This window comes from Salmo salar, chromosome 23 (genome assembly GCF_965601325.2).
Source record: "Salmo salar chromosome 23, fSalSal1, whole genome shotgun sequence".
Lineage (NCBI taxonomy): Eukaryota > Metazoa > Chordata > Actinopteri > Salmoniformes > Salmonidae > Salmo > Salmo salar.
The window spans coordinates 49,085,991-49,103,946 of record NC_138313.1 but is presented as its reverse complement, the minus strand read 5'-3'; the positions used below and the strand labels follow the sequence as shown (position 1 = coordinate 49,103,946).

General features: G+C 42.2%; 1 protein-coding gene across 1 annotated transcript in view; it reads right to left on the bottom strand.

The window, feature by feature from the left end:
* LOC123732224 (tripartite motif-containing protein 16) overlaps positions 1 to 17,956 on the bottom strand; it is a 185,853-nt gene that overhangs the window by 18,444 nt on the left and 149,453 nt on the right. The gene's annotated exons all lie outside the window — the stretch shown is intronic.

Genomic DNA, 17,956 nt, shown 5'->3' with positions numbered 1-17,956 from the left:
AGGAATTTCCCTATTTTTAGCATCATCCATCATTCCTTCAATTCTGACCAGTTTCCCAGTCACTGCTGATGGAAAACATCCCCACACCATGATGCTGCCTCCACCATGCTTCACTGTGGGGATGGTGTTCTCGGGGTGATGAGAGGTGTGGGGTTTGCGCCAGACATAGCGTTTTCCTTGATTTTTTACATTTACATTTACGTAATTTAGCAGACGCTCTTATCCAGAGCGACTTACAAATTGGTGCATTCACCTTAACCTGTTAGGGCTAGGGGGCAGCATTTGCACGTCTGGATAAAAAAAATGTACCCGATTTAATCTGGTTACTAATCCTACCCAGTAACTAGAATATGCATATACTTATTATATATGGATAGAAAACACTCTAAAGTTTCTAAAACTGTTTGAATGGTGTCTGTGAGTATAACAGAACTCATTTGGCAGGCAAAACCCTGAGACATTTTCTGACAGGAAGTGGATACCTGATGTGTTGTATTGACTTTAAACCTATCCCATTGAAAAACACAGGGGTTTAGGAATATTTTGGCACTTCCTATTGCTTCCACTAGATGTCACCAGCCTTTACAAAGTGTTTTGAGTCTTCTGGAGGGAGATCTGACCGAACAAGAGCCATGGAACGATGATGTCCCATTAGACACCTGGCGCGCGAGTTCATGTTGGGTACCCTCGTTCCAATACGTTATAAAAGAGTATGCATTCGTCCACCTTGAATATTATTCATGTTCTGGTTAAAAAAGGCCCTAATGATTTATGCTATACAACGTTTGACATGTTTGAACGAACGGAAATATATTTTTTCCCCTCGTTCATGACGAGAAGTCCGGCTGGCTTAGATCATGTGCGAACAAGACGGAGATTTTTGGACATAAATGATGAGCTTTTTTGAACAAAACTACATTCGTTATGGACCTGTGATACCTGGAAGTGACATCTGATGAAGAGAATCAAAGGTAATGGATTATTTACATAGTATTTTCGATTTTAGATCTCCCCAACATGACGTCTAGTCTGTATCGCAACGCGTATTTTTCTGGGCGCAGTGCTCAGATTATTGCAAAGTGTGATTTCCCAGTAAGGTTATTTTTAAATCTGGCACTGCAGGTGCTTTGAAGAGATGTTAATCTATAAATCTTAGATTGACAATATTACATTTTAAAAATGTTTTCGAATAGTAATTTAGTAAAATGTAGCGCTGTTTCACCGGACGCATTTGAGGAAAAATAGTTAGTCAACGTCACGCGCCGATGTAAAATGCAGTTTTTATATATAAATATGAACTTTATCGAACAAAAGAATGCATGTATTGTGTAACATGATGTCCTAGGAGTGTCATCTGATGAAGATTGTCAAAGGTTAGTGCTGCATTTAGCTGTTTTTGGGTTATTTGTGATGCATGTGGTTGGTCGGAAAATGGCTATGTGAATACTTTTACGATGTACTCCTCTAACATAATCTAATGTTGTGCTTTTGCTGTAAAGCCTTTTTGAAATCGGACAACGTGGGTCGATTCAGGAGAGGTGTATCTATAAAACGATATACTATAGTCCTATATTTGAAAAAAAAAATTATAATAATTTTGTTATGCAAATGGCGATAGGATTTTTCGCTGGATGTCAGCCCGACCAGGGGTTAAGCAATGGCTTTTTTCTGGCAATCTTCCGTAAAGCCCAGTTCTGTGGAGTGTACGGCTTAAAGTGGTCCTATGGACAGATACTCCAATCTCTGCTGTGGAGCTTTGCAGCTCCTTCAGGGTTATCTTTGGTCTCGTTGTTGCCTCTCATTAAATCCCTCCTTGCCTGGTCCGTGAGTTTTGGTGGGCGGCCCTCTCTTGGCAGGTTTGTTGCGGTGACAAATTCTTTCCATTTTTAATAATGGATTTAATGGTGCTCCTTGGGATGTTCAAAGTTTCTGATATTTTTTTATAACCCAACCCTGATCTGTACTTCGACAACTTTGTTCGTGACCTGTTTGGAGAACTCCTAGGTCTTCATGGTGCCACTTGCTTGGTGGTGCCACTTGGTGTTGCAGACTCTGGGGTCTTTCCGAACAGGTGTGTATGTATGTATGTATATATGTATATATGTATATATATATACATATATACACTAAGATCATGTGACAGATCATGTGACACTAAGATTCCACCTGTGTGCACTTTCTTTAACAAATTACGTGACTTCTGAAGGTAATTGGTTGCACCTGATCTTGTTTAGGGGCTTCATAGCAAAGGGGGTGAATACATGCGCACACACCGATTTTAAGTTTCTTTTTTAGAATTATTTTTAACAAGTTATTTTTTTTATTTCATTTCACCAATTTGTACTATTTTGTGTATGTCCATTACATGAAATCCAAATAAAAATCCATTGAAATTACAGGTTGTAATGAAACAAAATAGGAAAAGCGCCAAGGGAGATGAAAACTTTTGCAAGGCACTGTAGATGCAGAATCCAGTGGGCTAAATACACTTTTCTCTGCATTCATTTGAGTTCATACTCTGTTCACAACCTAACACCTTGCTTCATTGTAATTACTTTAATGCCTAAATGTTCTTATTCATCTTCAGAATTAGAATTACATGAACCTTGTTTTCACATTAAACTAACCTAAAGAAAAGGGTGGTGACATGTTCTAATCTTCCCATGCAGTCACATGATGACAAACACAAGCAGTATCTGTAACAGCACCGTTTCTAGACAGACAACAGAGGATGTTCATGATGTTTTGATAAACAGACTATTAGAATTAGATTATATATTATAACAGAGACTTTCATAAAAAATTGTCAAAATGAGTTAGAAAGTAACCTTACCCCCATTTTATGCTCCACCTCCACAATTAAAAACACTTGATAAAATGTCAATGTGAACAGATTAAATTTGTGAAATGCACTCATTTGGTATCTGGTGTTACACTAAAAGGGCATTATCCTCTACAGGATCAGTATCCCCCCGCGAGATGATTGAGCTAACGTAGGCTAATTTGATTAGCATGAAGTTGTAAGTAACAAGAATATTTCCCAGGACATAGACATATCTGATATGGGCAGAAAGCTTAAATTCTTGTTAACCTAACTGCACTGTCTGATTTACAGTAGCTATTACAGTGAAAGAATACCATGCTATTGTTTGAGGAGAGTGCACAGTTAAACTTGAAAACCTATTAATAATCAAATTAGACACAATTGGGCAGTCTTGATTGAACATTTTGAACAGAAATGTTCATTGAATCAGTCTAAAACCTTGCACATACTCTGCTGCCATCTAGTGGCCAAAATCTAAATCGCGCCTAACCTGGAATAGTACATTATGGCTTTTCTCTTGTTTTTCAAAGATGATGAAAGAAAAATGTTGTTTGTATGATGTTTTACCAGATCTAATTTGTTATGTTCTCCTACATTCATTTCACATTTCCACAGACTTCAAAGCGTCCTTTCAAATGGTATCAAGAAAATGCATATCTCTACTTCAGGTCCTGAGCTACAGGCAGATAAATTTGGGCATGTCATTTTAGGTGAAAATGTAATAAAAGGGTCCGATCCTTAACCGCTATGGGCTAGGTGGGACGCTAGCGTGCCACCCGTGGTGCACTCCATCAACAGCAGGTGCATTTCAAGAGCGGCAAATTTGAATCCAAATAAATGTCAAAATTCAAATTTTTCAAAAATACAACTATTTTACACCATTTGAAAGATAAACATCTCCTTAATCTAACCACGTTTTACGATTTCAAAAAGGTTTTACGGCGAAAGCATACATTTAGAGTATGTTAGGACAGTACATTTACAAGAGTTGTGTGTAATGTTTTGTCAAGTCAAAGACAGGGTCACCAAAACCATAAAACCAGCTAAAATGATGCACTAACCTTTTACAATCTCCATCAGATGACACTCCTAGGACATTATGTTAGACAATGCATGCATTTTTAGTTCTATCAAGTTCATATTTATATCCAAAAACAGCGTTTTACTATGGCATTGATGTTGAGGAAATCGTTTCCCTCCAATAACCGGCAGTCAAGTCAGCGTCACAAATTAAATAATTAAAATTAGAAAACATTGGTAAAATATTATATTGTCATTTAAAGAATTATAGATTTACATCTCTTGAACTCAATCAACTTGCCAGATTTAAAAATAACCTTACTGGGAAATCACACTTTGCAATAATCTGAGCACTGCGCCCAGAAAAATACGCGTTGCGATACAGACTAGACGTCATGTTGGGGAGATCTAAAATCGAAAATACTATGTAAATAATCCATTACCTTTGATTCTCTTCATCAGATGTCACTTCCAGGTATCACAGGTCCATAACGAATGTAGTTTTGTTCAAAAAAGCTCATCATTTATGTCCAAAAATCTCCGTCTTGTTAGCACATGATCTAAGCCAGCCGGACTTCTCGTCATGAACGAGGGGAAAAAATATATTTCCGTTCGTTCAAACATGTCAAACGTTGTATAGCATAAATCATTAGGGCCTTTTTTAACCAGAACATGAATAATATTCAAGGTGGACGAATGCATACTCTTTTATAACGTATTGGAACGAGGGTACCCAACATGAACTCGCGCGCCAGGTGTCTAATGGGACATCATCGTTCCATGGCTCTTGTTCGGTCAGATCTCCCTCCAGAAGACTCAAAACACTTTGTAAAGGCTGGTGACATCTAGTGGAAGCAATAGGAAGTGCCAAAATATTCCTCAGCCCCTGTGTTTTTCAATGGGATAGGTTTAAAGTCAATACAACACATCAGGTATCCACTTCCTGTCAGAAAATGTCTCAGGGTTTTGCCTGCCAAATGAGTTCTGTTATACTCACAGACACCATTCAAACAGTTTTAGAAACTTTAGAGTGTTTTCTATCCATATATAATAAGTATATGCATATTCTAGTTACTGGGTAGGATTAGTAACCAGATTAAATCGGGTACATTTTTTTTATCCAGACGTGCAAATGCTGCCCCCTAGCCCTAACAGGTTTTAAGAGGGTATCATAATTTTCACAATTTCACAGTATTATTCCAACCTCATAGTGTGGACATATACACGAGTTATGCTATTTTGGACCACCATGCTAATATAATGCAGTATGTCATTTTTGTGTTTATACTTTTTCATAACGACAACTACAAATTTGATGTCAGACTACAATATCATGTTCACGATGTCACTGTCTACAGACATGTCGATAAACGTAGTCTTGTAATCTTTGGTTGTTTACTACACTACCGTACTCACCATGTTTGATACACTACCGTACTCACTCTGTTTCCTACACTACCGTACTCACTCTGTTTGCTACACTACCGTACTCACCATGTTTGCTACACTACCGTACTCACTCTGTTTGCTACACTACCGTACTCACTCTGTTTGCTACACTACCGTACTCACTCTGTTTGCTACACTACCGTACTCACTCTGTTTGCTACACTACCGTACTCACTCTGTTTGCTACACTACCGTACTCACTCTGTTTGCTACACTACCGTACTCACTCTGTTTACTACACTACCGTACTCACTCTGTTTACTACACTACCGTACTCACTCTGTTTACTACACTACCGTACTCACTCTGTTTACTACACTACCGTACTCACTCTGTTTGCTACACTACTGTACTCACCATGTTTGCTACACTACCGTACTCACTCTGTTTGCTACACTACCGTACTCACTCTGTTTGCTACACTACCGTACTCACTCTGTTTGCTACACTACCGTACTCACTCTGTTTGCTACACTACCGTACTCACTCTGTTTGCTACACTACCGTACTCACTCTGTTTGCTACACTACCGTACTCACTCTGTTTACTACACTACCGTACTCACTCTGTTTACTACACTACCGTACTCACTCTGTTTACTACACTACCGTACTCACTCTGTTTACTACACTACCGTACTCACTCTGTTTACTACACTACTGTACTCACTCTGTTTACTACACTACTGTACTCACTCTGTTTGCAACACTACCGTACTCACTCTGTTTGCTACACTACCGTACTCACTCTGTTTGCTACACTACCGTACTCACTCTGTTTCCTACACTACCGTACTCACTCTGTTTGCTACACTACCGTACTCACTCTGTTTGCTACACTACGGTACTCACTCTGTTTGCTACACTACGGTACTCACTCTGTTTGCTACACTACCGTACTCACTCTGTTTACTACACTACCGTACTCACTCTGTTTACTACACTACTGTACTCACTCTGTTTGCTGCGCTACCGTACTCACTCTGTTTACTACACTACTGTACTCACTCTGTTTACTACACTACTGTACTCACTCTGTTTGCTGCACTACCGTACTCACTCTGTTTACTACACTACCGTACTCTCTGTTTATTACATTTCCATACTCACTCTGTTTAGCACATGGCCTCACATGTGAATCCTTAAAGAGATGGGTGGGTCTAAGGCTTAAGAGGGTGTGAACAATGCTGAATGAGGGTAGACAAAGAAGAGATCTCCAGTAGGTGTACCAAAACATTCAAGGACAATTTTTATAAAAGTGGTGTTACAAGTTTATCAACTTTCAAAGCAGAATTACTTTCCCATTGTTCCTCAACTGTAGTGTATGATATACCATTTTCTATCTCTGAGTCTCTAATTTTATTCAATGTAAAAAACACAATTTCTAATTTTGCTACGTCGAATAGAGCCTGGTCGGTTCCAGTTGTCATCTCATTGTTACTTAGGGAACTCGGTCTATTATACAGACAGTGGGTGTGTTCTGTCCCAGGTAGATGCAAAAATCTGGTAACTTTCCCCAACATTCTTTGAAAACCCAGTTGGGAGATTCACAGTATCAGGAAGGAATACGCAGGAAATCTGGAATCCTCCATCCAGGATTTTTGAAAACTGGGGATTTTGGGAAACTTACTGGACTGTGTGCATGTTTATATTACTGCCTAGCACGCAATTAGTTGTGTGAAGTGTTAGTAGAGTACTGGAACCTGTATACTCCGGTGTAAACTGAAGCTGTCTTGACTACAATTGTCTAAATACACGTACCATGTTTTCTCTTGCTAATCCATGCAGGTTTGTCATCTGATTTCCAAGGGGTCTGGTGGAGATAGATACAACCATACTCCAAGGCAGGACATTTCCCCACATCCAGGTTAAGGCCTGCTACCAGCAGGAACACGGAGCACCTCATATCTTTTAGCCTAGAAACATACAACATGTTTTTGCCTTAACGCTGCAATATGTCAAAGTTTTTGGGGGCGACCTGACCAAATCCACATAGAAACATTGAGTTATAGATCTTTAATTTCTAATTTAAAGCAAGTCTAATCAGCTGTAGATGTGTTCTATATGCACTTTTTCTATGTTTCCCGTTCTTAAGTTTCGTTTCTGCATCTTTTACTGTCAGTTTTGTACACCAGCTTTAAACAGATGAAAACACAATATTTTTGGTCATGGAAAATATATTTCACAGCGGGTTCATCTGGTATAATGATTCTCTAAACAATTACTGCTTGTTTTGTAACAAACTGAAATTAGGCCTACCATTAGAATTTTAGCAACCAGCAAATGGCGGAGCAATTTCTGCATATTGCACCTTTAAGTAACCTTCAATCTTATCTAACCATACAAACATAACATATCATACTAATCTATCTGAGTGTCCTGGATTTACATTTACTATGAGACCAGGCTGTCTACACACAGTGACACAGTACATCTAGTCTATGAGACCAGGCTGTCTACACACAGTGACACAGTACACCTAGTCTATGAGACCAGGCTGTCAACACACAGTGACACAGTGTATCTAGTCTTTGAGACCAGGCTGTCAACACACAGTGACACAGTGCATCTAGTCTGTGAGACCAGGCTGTCTACACACAGTGACACAGTGCATCTAGTCGATGAGACCAGGCTGTCTATACACAGTGACACAGTGCATCTAGTCTATGAGACCAGGCTGTCTATACACAGTGACACAGTGCATCTACTCTATGAGACCAGCCTGTCTATACACAGTGACACAGTACATCTAAATCAAATCAAATGTATTTATAAAGCCCTTCTTTCATCAGCTGATGTCACAAAGTGCTGTACAGAAACCCAGCCTAAAACCCCAAACAGCAGGCAATGCAGGTGTAGAAGCACGGTGGCTAGGAAAAACTCCCTAGAAAGGCCAGAACCTAGGAAGAAACCTAGAGAGGAACCAGGCTATGAGGGGTGGCCAGTCCTCTTCTGGCTGTACCGGTTGGAGATTATAACAGAACATGACCAAGATGTTCAAATGTTCATAGATGACCAGCAGCGTCAAATAATAATAATCATAGTGGATGTCGAGGGTGCAACAGGTCAGTACCTCAGGTGTAAATGTCAGTTGGCTTTTCATAATCGATCATTCAGAGTATCTCTACTGCTCCTGCTGTCTCTAGAGAGTTGAAAAAAGCAGGTCTGGGACAGGTAGCACGTCCGGTGAACAGGTCAGGGTTCCATAGCCGCAGGCAGAACAGTTGAAACTGAAGCAGCAGCACGGCCAGGTGGACTGGAGACAGCAAGGAGTCATCAGGCCAGGCAGTCCTGAGGCATGGTCCTAGGGCTCAGGTCCTCTGAGAGAGAGAAAGAAAGGAAGAGAGAAAGAGAGAAAGAGAGAAAAAGAGAGAAAGAGAGAGAGAATTAGAGAGAGCATACATAAATTCACACAGAGCACCAGATAAGACAGGAGAAATACTCCAGATATAACAGACTGACCCAAGCCCCCCGACACATAAACTACTGCATAAATACTGGAGGTTGAGACAGCAGGGTTCGGGAGACACTGTGGCCCCGTCTGACAATACCCCCGGACAGGGCCAAACAGGCAGGCTATAACCCCACCCACTTTGTGAAAGCACAGGCCCCACACCGCTAGAGGGATATCTTCAACCACCAACTTACCATCCTGAGACAAGGCCGAGTATAGCCCACAAAGATCTCCGCCACGGCACCACCCAAAGGGGGGCGCCAACCCGGACAGGAAGATCACGTCAGTGACTCAACACACTCAAGTGACGCACCCCTCCTAGGGATGGCATGGAAGAGCACCAGTAAGCCAGTGACTCAGCCCCTGTAATAGGGTTAGAGGCAGAGAATCCCAGTGGAGAGAGGGGAGCCGGCCAGGCAGAGACAGTAAGGCCGGTTCGTTGCTCCAGTGCCTTTCCGTTCACCTTCACACTCCTGGGCCAGACTACAACCAATCATAGTACCTACTGAAGAGATGAGTCTTCAATGAAGATTTAAAGGTCGAGACCGAGTCTGCGTCTCTCACATGGATAGGCAGACCATTCCATAAAAATGGAGCTCTACAGGAGAAAGCCCTGCCTCCAGCTGTTTGCTTAGAAATTCTAGGGACAGTAAGGAGGCCTGCGTCTTGTGACCGTAGCGTAAGTGTAGGTATGTACGTGTTACGTTCCCCAGGTTCTTTGTATGTGTGTGTTTCAGGATGGCTTCCTGAAATTCTAAGCAGCTGATTGGTTGGCCCCATTGCAGATTGGAGCTCTGACCCCGCCCTCTCGTCAGGAGATACAGCTGTCTGCAATTACCGACTCCTTAGGCAGCTTTAAAAGCAAGTGTTCATTTGTTAGGAAAGAGCTTCTTGGTATGTCCTGTGTTTCGTTGTTGGTCTGTATGAATTTTGGTAAAGTATTTTGTAGCCGGTCCTGCTGACGTTTGATACTGTAATCAAAAACAGTGAAATTGTTCACTTTATGTTTTTATTATTCTGTTTCATTTGTTCCCAGGGGGGAAGGGAAAGGCACCTTGGGATTGCTAAGGCAAGAGGCCTGCGGACATACATATACCCGTAGTATTTACAATGTCTATGCACACTAGGTAAGACCTGGTTGGACCATCCCCTGTATTTTGGTTAGTGCGCCAGGTGGTGCTAGTTACGTAAGTAGTGGGTAGGTAGGTAAGGTAGGAGAGGGGGCTCTTTAACTTTAACTTTCTTTGCTTTGGTTCCGTCCAGCCCCTTTTCCCCAAATTACCATGTGAAGGAAATAAATTCCCTGTAAATGGCACTAATCTCTGCCTCTGTCATCCCGAACTGCACCTACAATCCCATAACTCTTTCCCTCCACGGGGAGTTGAGTTGTAGCAGGGTGTTGCGTTCCCTCTTCCAAGAGGCGTGCGTAACAGTACGGCAGGACCAAATCGGAAAGATAGGTAGGAGCAAGTCCATCTAATGCTTTGTAGGTTAGCAGTAAAACCTTGAAATCAGCCTTAGCCTTAACAGGAAGCCAGTGTAGAGGCGCTAGCACTGGAGTAATATGATCACATTTTTTGGTTCTAGTCAAGATTCTAGCAGACGTATTTAGCACTAACTGAAGTTTATTTAGTGCTTTATCCGGGTAGCCGGAAAGTAGAGCATTGCAATAGTCTAACCTAGAAGTGACAATAGCATGGATAAATCTTTCTGCTTCATTTTTGGACAGAAAGTTTCAGATTTTTGAAATGTTACGTAGATGGGGCAAAAAAGCTGTCCTTGAAACAGTCTTGATATGTTCGTCAAGAGAGATCAAAGTGCAGAGTAACGCCGAGGTCCTTCACAGTTGTTTTATTTGAGACGACTGTACAACCATCCAGATTAATTGTCAGATTCAACAGAAGATCTCTTTGTTTCTTGGGACCTAGAACAAGCATCTGTTTTGTCCGAGTTTAAAAGTAGAACATTTGCCGCCATCCACTTCCTTATGTCGGAAACACAGGCTTCGAGGGAGGGCAATGTTGGGGCTTCACCATGTTTCATCGAAATGTACAGCTGAGTGCCTCCCGGGTGGCGCAGTGGTCTAAGGCACTACATCACAGTGCTAGCTGTGCCACCAGAGACTCTGGGTTTGAGCCGGCCGCGACCGGGATGCCCATGGGGCGGCGCACAATAGGCCCAGCGTCGTCAGGGTTAGGGAGGGTTTGGCTGGCAGGGATATCCTTGTCTCATCGCACACTAGCGACTCCTGTGGCGGGCCGGGCGCAGTGAACTCTGACCAGGTCGCTAGGTGTACGGTGTTTCCTCTGACGCGTTGGTATGGCTGGCTTCCGGGTTGGATGTGCGCTGTGTCTAGAAGCAGTGCGGCTTGGTTGGGTTGTGTTTCGGAGGACGCATGGCTCTCGACCTTCGCCTGTCCTGAGTCCGTACGGGAGTTGCAGCGATGAGACAAGACAGTAACTACTACCAATTGGATACCACGAAATTGGGGGTAAAATTATTATTATTTTTTAAATGTAGAAATGTACAGCTGGGTGTCATCGCATAGCAGTGAAAGTTAACATTATGTTTCTGAATGACATCACCAAGAGGTAAAATATATAGTGAAAACAATAGTGGTCCTAAAACGGAGCCTTGAGGAACACCGATATTTACAGTTGATTTGTCAGAGGACAAACCATCCACAGAGACAAACATATCTTTCCGACAGATAAGATCGAAACCAGGCCAGAACTTGTCCGTGTAGACCAATTTGGGTTTCCAATCTCTCCAAAGGAATGTGGTGATCGATGGTAGCAAAAGCAGCACTACGGTCTAGGAGCATGAGGACAGATGCAGAGCCTCGGTCTGACGCCATTAAAAGGTTATTTACCACCTTCACAAGTGCAGTCTCAGTGCTATGATCGGGTCTAAACCAGACTGAAGCGTTTCGTATACATTGTTTGTCTTCAGGAAGGCAGTGAGTTGCTGCGCAACAGCTTTTTCTAACATTTTTGAGAGGAATTTGAGATGCGATATAGGCCGATAGTTTTCTATATTTTCTTGGTCAAGGGTTGGCTTTTTCAAGAGAGGCTTTATTACGGCCACTTTTAGTGAATCTGGTACACATCTGGTGGATAGAGAGCCGTGCCCTGCTTCTACACCTGCATTGCTTGCTGTTTGGGGTTTTAGGCTGGGTTTCTGTACAGCACTTTGAGATATCAGCAGATGTAAGAAGGGCATTATAAATACATTTCATTTGATTATGTTCAACGTAGGAGGGCCTAGCACAGGAAGCAGCTCTTTCAGTAGTTTAGTTGGAATAGGGTCCAATATGCAGCTTGAAGGTTTAGAGGCCATGATTATTTTCATCGTGTCAAGAGATATAGTACTAAAAAAATTCAGTGTCTCCCCTAGTCCATGAGACCAGGCTGTCTACATGACGCAGTACATCTAGTCTATGAGACCAGACTGTCTATTCACAATGACACAGTGCAGAAGAGATATATATTTTTTGGCGACAACCTGTCACTCAATCATTGAAACTTTTCTGCTATTTTTATACAGGGAAATAAAACAAGTTTGAAATGAGCGGGCTAATTGTGTTTTTTTGTTCGCTTACTTGCAACTTATTATTTTACTTATTTTGTACATGATGTTGCCGCTACCGTCTCTCATGACCAAAAATAAGTTCTAGACATCAGGACTGCGATTTCTAACCACGGACTAGCAGAATCCTCTTTTTCCTTTCACGACTTTCACGACTGCAATATCTTATGCTTCACGGAATCGTGGCTGAACAACGACAACATCAACATACAACTGGCTGGTTACACGCTGTACCGGCAGGATACAATAGCGGTGTCTGGTAAGACAAGGGGCGGCGGTCTATGCTTTTTTGTAAACAGCTGGTGCCTGATATCTAAGGAAGTCTCGCGCTATTGCTCGCTGAGGTAGAGTTTCTCATGATAAGCTGTAGACCAAACTATCTACCTAGAGAGTTTTCATCTGTATTCTTTGAAGTTGTTTACATACCACCACAGTCAGAGCCTGGCACTAACACAGCATTGAATGAGCTGTATTCCTCCATAAGAAAACGCTCACCCAGAGGCGGCGCTCCTAGTAGCCGGGGACATGTACAAACTCTCCCTCCCTCACCCTCCATTTGGCAAATCTGACCATTATTCTATCCTCCTGATTCCTGCTTAGAAGCAAAAATTAAAGCAGGAAGCACCAGTGACTAGATCAATAAAAATGTGTTCAGATGAAGCAGATTCTAAGCTACAGGACAGTTTTGCTAGCACTGACTGGAATATGTTCCGGGATTCCTCCGATGGCATTGAGGAGAACACCACATCAGTCATTGGCTTCATCAATAAGTGCATCGATGATGTCTGTCCCAACAGTGACCGTACGTACATATCCCAACCAGAAGCCATGGATTACAGGTAGCATCCGCACTGAGCTAAAGGCTAGAGCTGCTGCTTTCAAGGAGCGGGACTCTAACCCGGAATCTTATAAGAAATCCCTGCTATGCCCTCCAACAAACCATCAAACAGGCAAAGCATCAATACAGGACTAGGATCGAATCTTACTACACCGGCTCTGAAGCTTGTCGGATGTGGAAGGGCTTGCAAACCATTACAGAATACAAGGGGAATCACAGCCGAGAGCTGCCCAGTGACACGAGCCTACCAGACGAGCTAAACTAATTCTAAGCTCGCTTTGATGCAAATAACAATGAAACATGCATGAGAGCACCAGCTGTGCCAGAAGAGTGTGTGATCACGCTCTCCGCAGTCGATGATTGTAAGAATATTAAACAGGTCAACATTCACAAGGCCGCCGGGCCAGATGGATTACCAGGACGTGTACTGCGAGCATGACCAACTGGCAAATGTCTTCAATGGCGTTTTCAACCTCTCCCTGTCCGAGTCTGTAATACCAACATGTTTTAAGCAGACCACCATAGTCCCTGTGCCCAAGAACACTAAGGTAACCTGTCTAAATGACTACCGACCCGTAGCACTCATGTCTGTAGCCATGAAGTGCTTTGAAAGGCTGGTCATGGCTCATATCAACACCATCATCCCAGAAACCCTAGACCCACTCCAATTTTTATACAGCCCCAACAGGTCGACAGATGATGCAATCTCTATTGCACTCCACACTGCCCTTTCCCACCTGGACTAAAGGAACACCTATGTGAGAATGCTATTCATTGACTACAGCTCAGCGTTCAACACCATAGTGCCCTCAAAGCTCATCACTAAGCTAATGACCCTGGGACTAAACACCTCCCTCTGCAACTGCCTCTCCACCTTGCCTCTTGGAGGATATAGCGCCTCATAGTATCGTCACTCCCTCTTTGCTTCTTCTATTTCCTCCCTTGGGTGACGATACTCCCCAGCCTGGCTCCAGGGTCCTTTCCCATTCAGGATTTCCTCCCAAGTCCATGACTCCAGATACTTCCTCCCACGCTGCTTGATCCTTTTTTGGTGGGTTGTTCTGTCACGGCTTTCTGAAGGATCGGACCAAAACGCAGCGTGTTCGTAGTTCCACATCTTTTTATTTATTGTGAAACTATATGCAATACACCAACCACTTAAAATAACAAAGCCGTAACGCAGGCAAACACTACTCAAAAATTAACAACCCACAAAACACAACAGGAAAACCCCAACTTAAATATGATCTCCAATCAGAGGCAACGAGGACCAGCTGCCTCCAATTGGAGATCAACCCAAAAACCCAACATAGAAATAGAAAACCTAGAACTAAAACCTAGAAATATAAAAGATAGAAAAACACCCCTGTCACGCCCTGACCACTCTACCATAGAAAATGACCCCTTACAAGGGTCAGGATGTGACAACCACAACCGTTAACCTCTCTAGGGTAGGGGGCAGTATTTGCATGGCCGGATAAAAACGTACCCGATTTAATCTGGTTATTACTACTGCCCAGAAACTAGAATATGCATATAATTATTAGCTTTGGATAGAAAACACCCTAAAGTTTCTAAAACTGTTTGAATGGTGTCTGTGAGTATAACAGAACACATATGGCAGGCAAAAACCTGAGAAGATTCCTTACAGGAAGTTTCTCTCTGACCAATTCTTGGCCTTCTACACTCTCTTTATTGAAAACTGAGGATCTCTGCTGTAACGTGACACTTCCTACGGCTCCCATAGGCTCTCAGAAGGCGGCAAAACGTTGAAAGCTGGTTTTTGATATAAATATGAACTTGATTGAACAAAACATGCATGTATTGTATAACATAATGTCCTAGGAGTGTCATCTGATGAAGATCATCAAAGGTTAGTGCTGCATTTAGCTGTGGTTTGGGTTTATGTGACATTATATGCTAGCTTGAAAAATGGGTGTCTGATTATTTCTGGCTGGGTACTCTGCTGACATAATCTAATATTTTGCTTTCGTTGTAAAGCCTTTTTGAAATCGGACAGTGTGGTTAGATTAACGAGAGTCTTGTCTTTAAAATGGTGTAAAATAGTCATATGTTTGAGAAATTGAAGCGCTAACATGACCCGCCAAACCGCGTTTCTTAACACAGACCTCTTCAGTTAACTTTCATAAAAAATGCTCAAAATGAGTTTTAAAAGTATCTTACCCCTATTTTGTGCTCCACCTCCACAATTATAAGTATTAAAAACACTAGATAAGATGTCAATGTGAACAGATGTGTGAAATGCAGTCATTTGGGATGTGGTGTTACCCTCAAAGGGCATGATCATAATTTCCACAACTTCTCAGTATTATTATTCCAGTATTATTATTCCAGTATTATTCCAACCTCATAGCGTGGAAATATATATATACCAGTTATGCTCATTTGGATCACCAGGCTGCTGATGTCATGCTGTCTGACGTTTTTGTGTTTATACTTTTTCATAACGACAACTACAGGTTTGATGTCAGACTACAATATAATGTTCATGATGTCAATGCGACAACTGTCTACAGACATGTCAATAGATGTAGTATAAACCAGTCTTTAGTCTTGAAATCTTTGGTTGTTTAGTACACTACTGTTCTCACTCTGTTTAGCACATGGCCTCACATGTGAATCCTTAAAGAGATGGGTGGGGTCGATACTGAATGAGGGTAGACAAAGAACAGCTCTCCAGTAGGTTTCCCAAACATGCAAGGGCCATTTCCTCAAATGTGGGGTTACAAGTTTATCAACATTCAAAGCAGAATTACTTTCCCATTGTTCCTCAACTGTAGTGTATGATATACTATTTTCTATCTCTGAGTCTCCACTTTTATTCAATGTCAAAAACACAATTTCAAATATTGATACATAAGACCGAATAGAGCCGATAGGTCACAGTTGTCATCTCATTGTTACTTAGGGAGCTCGATCTATTATACAGACAGTGGGTGAGTTCTGTCCCGGGTAGATGCAAAAATCTGGTAACTTCCCCAACATTCTTTGAAAACCCGGTTGGAAGATTTACGGAATCTCGAGGGAATAAGATCATTTTTTTGGTGCCAACCTGTCACTCAATCATTGGAACTTTTTTGATATTTTTATACCAGGGACATAAAACAAAAAATGAAATTTGAAATGAGCGGGTTAACCTGTTGGGGCTAGGGGGCAGTATTTGCACGGCTGGATAAAAAAATGTACCCGATTTAATCTGGTTACTAATCCTACCCAGTAACTAGAATATGCATATACTTATTATATATGGATAGAAAACACCCTAAAGATTCTAAAACTGTTTGAATGGTGTCTGTGAGTATAACAGAACTCATTTGGCAGGCAAAACCCTGAGACATTTTCTGACAGGAAGTGGATACCTGATGTGTTGTATTACCTTTAAACCTATGCCATTGAAAAACACAGGGGCTGAGGAATATTTTGGCACTTCCTATTGCTTCCACTAGATGTCACCAGCCTTTACAAAGTGTTTTGAGTCTTCTGGAGGGAGATCTGACCGAACAAGAGCCATGGAACGATGATGGCCCATTAGACACCTATCGCGCGAGTTCATGTTGGGTACCCTCGTTCCAATACGTTATAAAAGAGAATGCATTCGTCCACCTTGAATATTATTCATGTTCTGGTTAAAAAAGGCCCTAATGATTTATGTTATACAACGTTTGACATGTTTGAACGAACGTAAATATATTTTTTCCCCTCGTTCATGAAGTGAAGTCCGGCGGGCTTAGATCATGTGCTAACAAGACGGAGATTTTTGGACATAAATGATGAGCTTTTTTGAACAAAACTACATTCGTTATGGACCTGTGATACCTGGAAGTGACATCTGATGAAGAGAATCAAAGGTAATGGATTATTTACATAGTATTTTCGATTTTAGATCTCCCCAACATGGCGGCTAGTCTGTATCGCAACGCGTATTTTTCTGGGCGCAGTGCTCAGATTTTTGCAAAGTGTGATTTCCCAGTAAGGTTATTTTTAAATCTGGCAAGTTTATTGCGTTCAAGAGATGTAAATCTATAATTCTTTAAATGACAATATAATATTTTACCAATGTTTTCTAATTTTAATTATTTAATTTGTGGTGCTGACTTGACTGCCGGTTATTAAAGGGAAACGATTTCCTGAACATCAACGCCACAGTAAAACGCTGTTTTTCGATATAAATATGAACTTGATAGAACTAAAAATGCATGCATTGTCTAACACAATGTCCTAGGAGTGTCATCTGTTGGAGATTGTAAAAGGTTAGTGCATCATTTTAGCTGATTTATGGTTTTGGTGACGCCTGTCTTTGAATTGGCACAACATTACACACAACTATTTTACACCCTTTGAAAGATAAACATCTCCTTAATCTAACCACGTTTTACGATTTCAAAAAGGTTTTACGGCGAAAGCATAAATTTAACATACAGCCCGGTTTATCCTGTGCCTCCTCCTCGGACCAGGCATCCAGTGGGTCTCCCCATCCTGGTCAGTCCTGTGCCTGCTCCACGGACCAGGTCTCCAGTGGGTCTCCCCATCCTGGTCCGTCCTGTGCCACCTCCCAGGACTAGGCCTCCAGTGCGTCTCGCCAGTCCGGAGCCGCCAAAGCCGCCCGCCATTCCGGAGCCGCCAGAGCCGCCCGCCAGTCCGGAGCCGCCAGAGCCGCCCGCCAGTCCAGGGCCGCCAGAGTCGCCCGCCAGTCCGGAGCCGCCAGAGTCGCCCGCCAGTCCGGAGCCGCCAGAGCCGCCCGCCTGTTCGGAGCCTCCAGAGCC